The following is a 9,202-nucleotide window of genomic DNA, read 5'->3' as shown; positions in this document are numbered from 1 at the left end:
CAGCAGCATTCATCACAAAGGAAGCGCTGTTTGTAAGAAGCTTACCTTTATTCCCGTTATCCGTCCCGCTATTCCCTATTCTCAGACAGGTAGAAGATTTGGTTATCGACTTCTACAAAGCAGCAACCTGCTGTGGATACAATCCTGAACTTAACTCATTCTGGCACTGGGGTGGCTTATTTCAAATTTAATTGAGAATAGTTTCTGGGATAAGAGAAATGCTGAAGAGAGAACATATTATTTATATTTGTAGGTCTCAATTTGATGAAACTAATTTTTGCCCCTCTATTTTTTGCGTTCCATTTACCATTCTACTTCGGAGAATTTTAAAACCCTTTTCTTTCTTGCAGATTTTAAAATGCCCCTTTTTCTCTGTGAGCCTTTGTCTTATTTCATCCGTAACATGGTCCTTGTCCTTTTCTCGGTACTGGCAAGGTTGTGTAGTTGGAACTGTGTAATCAGCTTATCATCATTCCTGCTGCTTGAGTATCCCCTCGTGGCATATGATACAACAACTTGCATTTATTTAGCACCTTTAATGCAGCAAAACGTTCCAAGATGTTTCACAGGAGTCAAACAAAATTTAATACCCAGTCGTATAAGGTGATGTTAGGACAGATGAAGAAAAGCTTGATGGAAGAGGTAGGTTTAAGGAGCATCTTAAAGGACCAAATACCATGGAGACCTAAATGAATAGTTTATTCTCTGAAAATGGCTTCTGCAGTTAGATCTAAAGCATCACTGAGAGAAAGAAAAATGTACCTGGGAGGTGTTCAGTGTCATTCAGGATGTTGGGAGCCAATTACCTCAGCCCCAGGGCATCACTGTAGGAGTTTTCAGGATAGTGTCCGAGGCCCAGCCATTTTCAGCTGCTTCATCAATGTCCTTCCCTCCAACATGAGGTCAAAAGTAGGGATGTTCCCTGATGAATGCACAGTGTTCAGTTCCATTCGAACTCCTCAGATACTGAAGCAGTCCATGCCCTCAAACATTCAGACTTGAGGTGCTGAGTAGCAAGTAACATTCACACCACACAAGTGCCAGGCAATGATCATCTCCAACAAGGGAGAATCTAACCACCTCCCCTTGATATTCAATGGCATTACCATCGCTGAATCCCCCTCCATCAACATCCTGGGGGTTACTGACCAGAAACTTCACTGGAGCAACCATATATATATTGTGGCTACAAGAGCAGATCAGAGGCTAGGAATTCTGCAGTCAGTGATTCACCTTCCGATTCCTGGATGAGTGTAGCTCCAACAACATTGGAGAAGCTCAACACCATCCAGGACAAAACAGCTCGCGTGATAGGCACCCTATTCACCATCTTAAACATACGCACCCTCCACCACTGATGCACAGTAGCTGCAATATGTACCATTGTGCAAGGGTTCTCAACAGGTCGCCTGCAGCTCCTAGGGGACCATGAGATGGTTTGAAAGGGATCGCCAACATGTAGGCAAAAGTAATTTTTTTTTTGCCATAATGAAATATGGCGCCACCCATTCGGCACAGCCCCACAATGCACATGCGATATAGTGAGGCCACTGGTAAGTGGACAGCCATTGGAAGCTATCAGCAGTAGTGTGATGTTTGAAAAGGTGAATCATGAAGCAGCATGCGAAAGTGAAAGACGTACATGGAGACAGACAGTAGCACGAGTGGATACTCCGAGCAACTCACATGGAGATAGTAAGGCCATGACTTCTAGTTAAGTCCCACCTCCCCTCTAGGCAGGGTGGGATGACGTTGATGGTTAACTGGATGAGTTGCACCCTGGCCCTCCCCTTCCCAGCCCCTCTGGTTGGGCCTCTTCCATAGGCTCTGGCTTCCCCTGTTCAGATTCTGGTTGTGCTGTGGTTGTTACAGTCATCTACTGGCAGCTGTTCCAAGAAGCCATGAGGCAAGAGGTTGGACCTAATAACTCCCCGCACAACAACTCCCTAGGATTGGGAATTAATATGGTGCATGTTCACAATATGACTTATCAAAGGAGCACTTTATAGTGAGATGAAAAGCAAATTATAGGGAGGTTAAAAAGCAACTTACTGCAACAGTACACATACTGAAAAACAGCAACATCTACAGGAAGAGCAGACAACATTTATTCAGTAGGGGTTGGAGTATCGGATCCTTTGTTGTTCCACCTGGGTTATCATTTGATGTTGGGTATCATGCTTTACTCAATATTGAGTCGAGGGTGACAGTACTGATTAGGGAAGACATTGTTGTACTGTTGGAAAGAGAAGATGTCCTTCAGGGAGCAAGGACAGAATCCATTTGGTTAGATCACGCTACCAGGGGTATTCTGTAGACCTCCAGGTAGTGAGAGAGAGATAGAGGAGCAAATCTGCAGGGAAATCACAGAGATGTGCAAGAACTATGGAGGGTGGTGACATTGGGGGACTTTAATTACCCAAATACTGATTTGGATAATTTTTGAGGAGGAATTTCTGGAGTGTGTTCAGGAGAACTTCTTTGATCAGTATGTTCTCAGCCCAACTAGAAAGGTGGCACTGCTGGATCTGGTGCTGGGGAATGAGGTGGACCAAGTGTCTGGGGAAGTATTTGAATAAGAGTGATCATTGTATCATAAGGTTTAGACTCGTAATGCAGAAAAGCAAGGAACAATTTAAGGTAGAATGGCTTGATTAGAAGAGGACTAATTTCAATGCAAGGAGAAGGGATCCAGCCAGGATAAAATGGAACCAAAGACTCAAAGGCAAAACTGTAACGGAACAATGGGTTATCTTTAAGGAAGAGATGCTTTAGATACAGGCAAGGCACATTCCAACAAGGGTACAAGGTAGGTGAACCAAAAACAGGGCTCCTTGGATGACAAGGGAGATAGAGATTATAATGAAACATAAAAAGAGGGTGTATGATGCATGTCAGGTGAATTCTTTAAGTGAGAAACAGGCCAGATACATGAAGTTGAGAGGGGAGGTAAAAAGGAAAATAAGACTGCAAAGAGAGAATATGAGAATAGAAGGCAGTCAACATAAAAGGGAACTCAAAATGTTTACCAGCATGTAAATAGTAAGAGGTGAAGTGGGGTCTATTGGGGACAAAGAGAGTAATATATGCTCAGAGGCGCAGGGCAAGGCTAGAATACGTAATGAGTAAAAGCAAAATACCGTGGTTGCTGGAAATAAAAACAGAAACTCAACAGGTTTGTTGAGTGGATAGAGAAACAGAGTTTCATCAGACCTGAAGTGTTAACTCTGCTTCTGTCTCCACAGATGCTGCCAGACCTGCTGTGTATTTCCAGCACTTTCTATTTTTATATACTTATGAATACTTTGTATCAGTGTTTACTAAGGAAGAGGATGCTGACAAAACAGCAGTAGAAGTGGAGGCAATGGATAGTGTAAAAATTGAGAGTGAGAAGGTACTGGAAAGGCTGACTATGCTTAAGTTAGATAAGTCACCTGGTCCGGATGGCTTGCATTCCCCGTTTTTAAAGGAAGTGGTGATGGAGATGGCAGAAGGGCTTGCCATAATCTTCCAATCTTCCCTAGATACAGGGGAGGTGCCAGAGGACTGGAGAGTGGCAAATGTGACATCTTCATTCAAGAAAGGATGTTAGGACAGTCCTAGCAACTTCGTATTTTACCACCACTTTCATAAGGGCAACTAGGAATGGGCAATAAATGCTGGTCTTGCCAGAGACACCCACATCCAGTGAATGGATAAACAAAATAATGGTTCCTTCTTCTTTCTAATCTCTACTGCAGAAATATGACTTGGTGTGAAGGCCCCCCCCCCCCCTTTATTATCTCTTTCCCTGCAAGGGTTGCCTGTTCTTTGCTTAGAAGCTTCCCACAATGATACACATGAAATTGGGATGGTGCGCGAAGATTGCAGGCGTAAAGAACCTTGTCATGCTAGGCCCCCACCTGCCAAGAATGAGGCGCATGAATTTTGTCATGAACATTCATTTTAAACTGTTACTGGAGTGAAGAAAGGACTTGTTAAACAGATCAGCCATGGCTGGAAAAGACATTTGCATATTAACAGAGTGTTTGGAAAGGACAAAGTAGCCATTCCCTGACACATTCAACCCACAATGGACTTTTGATCACCAGACGTTGAAGGTGGGGGAGCTTGCATTCCAGGTTGACTGCTAAGATGGACGAATACACAAAAAGACATAGTCAAACCAGCTAGTCACATGACTAATCTGCTGGGCAACCTGAGTTTTTGAATTTGTACAAACAGTTTGGGCAGAAAGCAGAATGCTCCTGGGCTGAGAAGATCTCTCCTGGCTGGTTCGCCACAGCGTCTCCTGTCTGTCTGCTCTCATTTCTTTCTCACAAGCCTCTGAATCCATTGAAGACACATGAACCCCAAGAGAGAAAAGTCTCCTACAGTGAACAAGGTTTAAGAAGAAATACTGGGCCCCAACGAAAAGCAAAATCTATCTACAATCAAGGATTCTACAGTGAGCTCGAAGAACTGTAACAGCAACTCTTCAGATATTGTCTCAAACTTTTCCACTTTATTTCTTCTGTTTTCTTTCTGTATCTATCTGCATGTGTGTATCGCGTATGCATGCTAGCATGGGCACGTTGTGTATCCGTAGGCGTCAACCCAATTAGAGTTTAAATTTAAGTTTAATAAATTTCAACTTTTCTTTTTTAAACCTAAGAAAGCCTGTTTGTGCTGGTTTCTTTGCCTTATAATTGGAAAGCGGTGAACAAGGATTCACCAAGAGAGAGCTAAAAACAGTGTGTTTAAAAATAAAACCCTATTACAGTAAGACCAGGTGAAGGCTGAAAGGGACCCCTTAGACCTCTTTCTCACCTGGTCGTAACAACCTGTATCTTAACACTCTAATGCAGACATGATCTCAGCTTTAAAATGACATATCAGCAATATGTGTCACAGATTTAAAATGCCAATCTTGCACCAGCCACGCTCAACAAAGAAAGTTTCAAAAATAAACATAATATGGTACATGTAACACAATGAAGAGAAGGGACCCAGTTTGAAGAGAAGTGACTGCTGCTGTCTCCCTTGGTTGACACCCAAATACCATCACTAAATAGCCAATTCTTCTATAAAAGAGAAAAGCTGCTGTCTGTCTACCTTGTCTTTGCAAGCTATGCTCTCAGAAGCCCCAAGAGAGTGCCTCTGCCGGTACTTAATTTTAAATATTATTTACTTATCATTTTGTTTTTAACTTCAGAAAGAGATTTCACAGCTTATTAGATGCCACAATGAAAGATTTGGCCAGGATCACACCAGTAATAATGCAGAACCTTTGAATACAACGCTTTCTAACAGCATGTGTATGTATGGGAAGAGAGGAAAAAACATACGTCTCTTATTTTATATGTTTTCTTTATTGATGAGAGCTGTAAATGGTTTGTTATATCTGAGTGTTAAAGTGAGATACTGAGAGACTCCCAAAGCATGTAATTGTTAGCCTAAATGTGCCTGCTAATTAAACTTTCTCTGTTGGAGACCTCATGTCAATATATATTCTTTTAAATGCTCTGAAATAGCATGGCTGTTCATATTTTTATTATTAGGATTTTTATTTCTGTTTGTGGAAAGTGACCTTTGTGCACTACCTTCTGGCTTCTAGATATTAGTGTTGGCACAACATTAGCATGTTAAATGCACTGATAGCAAGCATGCAGGCAAACACCTCACTTTTACTTTAATTGAACAGGCAGCCTCAACCTGGTGACATTCTTGTGGAGCCACATTTTTGTAGGTCAACATTTCTACCCCTGACAAACCTCCTGACCTTTGACTCAAGTGGACTGTAGAAAAGCCTAGGACATGATGTAGCTCGACTTCCAACTGGCTATAAATTAAACAAAGCTAAGAGATTCAGGATAAACATCGGGAATGGTAAGTGTTACGTTTATGCTGGATTGCTGGATATATTATGTATATCTGATTTATCTCAAAGCAATGCAGAGATCACACTTGTATTAAATCACCAACTGGTTTATTTGCAGCACTTTAAAATATGCAAGCACTTACAAGATCTAAGTACAATGTCTTCTTCAGAACAGTCTCTGTTATCTGTAGAACATTCTAATCTGTGTCTCATTTTTAGTTTCAGTTTCAACTAGGCTTAAACAATCAAACATAGTGAACATAGATCAGTAAACAGACTAATGCAAGCAAACCCAGATCAATCAAGTACTACAGTAAGAAAATGGCTGAAGGGTAGGAAACAATGAATCTTTGTTAGATGAGTTAAGTCAGAGTGGGGGGAAGTATTAAGTGACTTAGTGTTGAGCCATCTCTACTTCTAATTTACATCAATGACTCGGATTCAGATAATCAATGCAAAGTGGGAAAATTTGCAGATGATGTCAAATTTCAAAGGGCAAGTCAAATCAGAAAAGGCAACTCATAATTTACAGAGTAATTTGGACAAGATATGTAAATTGGCAGAACAGAGGCAGATGAAATTTAACGCAAACAAGCGTGAAGTGCTACACAAAAGAAGGAAAAATAGATGGCATGCATACTTTATAAATGGTGTTGAAATAGCTGAGGAAGAATCTGAGAAAGGCTTGGGAATCTTGGTAGCCCTGATCCTCAACATGTTTGACCATCGCACAGCAGGAATATGATGGTGAATTATAAAACCAATACAGTAGAAGATCGGCCAGAGGAGGCAGTGAGAAAACTTTGCAGTGCTCTGGTCAGTCCTGTACCTTGAACACTGCTCCTTGGTTACCAAGAAACCAGAGAGAAATCCAAACACTGGAGACAGTGCAGAGAAGAACTACAAGGCTGGTCCCTGATGTCAGAGGTCTGAATGGTGAAGAATTGGACAAACCTAAGCTTTTCAGCCTGGTACGGAGCCATCTGAGAGTGATCTTATCGAGGGATATATGATAGTTATAAGAATAGAAAATGTTAACCCGGAATACAATTTTAAATTAAAAGCTAGCAGCTGGCAGTGGGCTGTTGCACAATGCCAGCTCAGTTATAATGAGGCCTGAAGCCCAAATACCTAGGGAGCATTGGACCTCATCAAAAATGGACACACCTGAATTTCTGGGACAACTTCTTTGGACATTTTGATCTTTAACCTCAGAATCAGATACACAAATCAAACATCTAGATAGAGGAGGAACTTCCACAAGCTTGTAGTTTCATAGCTGTATGTCAGCGTTTCATTGTGAGGGGCCTGGATAGAGTGGATGGGAAGGGGCTTTTTACCTTAGCAAAGAGGTCAGTGACTAGGGGGCATAGATCTAAAGTGATTGGTAGAAAGAGTAGAGGGGAGATGAGGAAAAAATGTTTTCACCCAGAGGGTGGTGAGGGTCTGGAACTCACTGCCTGTAGATACAGAAACCCTCAACTCATTTAAAAGGTGTCTGGATGTGCACCTCAAGTGCAGTAACCTGCAGGGCTACAGACCAAATGCTGGAAAGTTGGATTAGGCTGGGTGGCTCGTTTTCCACCCAGTTCAGGCACGATGGATCAAGTGGCCTTTTTCTGAGCCGTAAATTTTCTATGATTCTATTTCTATTCTATGATTCATTGAGAATCTTTCCATTGTTGGCAGGGAGCTGAGCTATGGACATGTCTTACCTTTGTTTAGAAGTTTATGATTGGTAGATTATGTAGATTTCTCATGTATCATTTGCTTTTGTTTTTTTCATGCACTTTGATCTCTATACCTCCCCTGTAGGCTTTCTGTTTTGTTTTATTTGTTAAGCTTTCTGCAAAGCAAAAGGTTTTCCTCTAATCTGACTTTGTTTTATTTGCAGCCAAATTTTAACCTAATTCTGCTGAAGTATTCGGATAAATTTTACTAGTGCACATTGGGAATCTGGGTGTGAGAGCAGTGGGCCTTATTCATGACTTGTACAACTTTCCATCCATTGCAACTGATGGACAGGAAATGATGTGGGTGTAAATCAGATGTGCTGACCTCTGTACTCAAGTTCCCTATGCATGCTCCAGTTGCCTGAAGTCCAGACAGATTATGCTAATTTGTAAGATGCATATATTTGTCTAATACTCGATTAAAAAATGTATTTGGAAAGCTTGTAAGTAATGCATAGAACTGGGAAAGATTAAGTAACCTTATCATTGAAGTGGGGGGATATATCTCCTTAGTAGCTGTCAAAGCTCTGTTGCATTGCTGAAACTGTTCTATAACCTTATGGAACAGTTCCATGGATCATAAGTCTCTAGCATCATATTGATTTGCTTTGCTTAAATGTAAAATTGAGTTTTCTGCCAGTTTTGAGTCAGCTGTGGGAAGACATGCAAGAACATACGAATTAGGAGCAGAAATATGCCATTCGGCCCCTCTAGCCTGCTCCGCCATTCAATAAGATCATGGCTGATCGTTTGTGCTTCGAATTCCACACTCCCATCTATCCCCGATAACCTTTGATTCCCTCGCCTAACAAGAATCTATCTACCTCCACCTTAAAAATATTCAATGTTGCTGCCTCCACCACCTTCTGAGGCAGAGAGTTCCAAAGTCACACAACCCTCTGAGAGAAAAAAATTCTCTTCATCTCTGTCCTAAAAGGGTGTCCCCTAATTTTAAAACAGTGCCCCCTAGTTCTGGACTCACCCACAAGAGGAAACATGCTCTTCACATCCAGCTTTGCAAGGCTGCTAAGTCTCCCCTCACTCTTCTAAATTCCAGTGAAAATGAGCCCAGTCTGTCCAACCATTCCTCATGAGACAACCCGCTCATTCCAGGTATCAATCTAGTAAACCTCCTCTGAACCACCTCCAAAGCATTTACATCCTTCCTGAAATAAGGAGACCAAAACTGCACACAGTATTTGAGATGGGGTCTTACCAATGCCCTGTATCATATCATCCTTACATTTATTTTCAATTCCTCTCGTAATAAAGGATAGCATTCCATTAGCCTTCTTTATGACTTGCTGTACCTGCATACTAACATTTTGTGACTCCTGCACTAGAACACCTAGATCCCTCTGCACCTTGGAATTTTGCAGTAGTTCGTCATTTAAGTAATAGTCTGCTTTTTAATTCTACCTGACAAAGTGAACAACTTCACATTTTCTCACATTATATTCCATTATATGCCAGGTTTTTGCCCACTCACTCAACCTATCTATATTGGTCTGCAAGCTCCTTATGCCCTCTTCACAACATACTTTCCTACCTATCTTTGTGTCATCTGCAAATTTAGCTACCATGCCATCGATCGCCTCATCTAAGTCAT

The sequence above is a fragment of the Heterodontus francisci genome, chromosome 9 (assembly GCF_036365525.1).
Source record: "Heterodontus francisci isolate sHetFra1 chromosome 9, sHetFra1.hap1, whole genome shotgun sequence".
In the NCBI taxonomy this organism is placed as follows: domain Eukaryota; kingdom Metazoa; phylum Chordata; class Chondrichthyes; order Heterodontiformes; family Heterodontidae; genus Heterodontus; species Heterodontus francisci.
The sequence above is the reverse complement of the archived record's forward strand: the minus strand, read 5'-3'. Positions refer to the sequence as shown.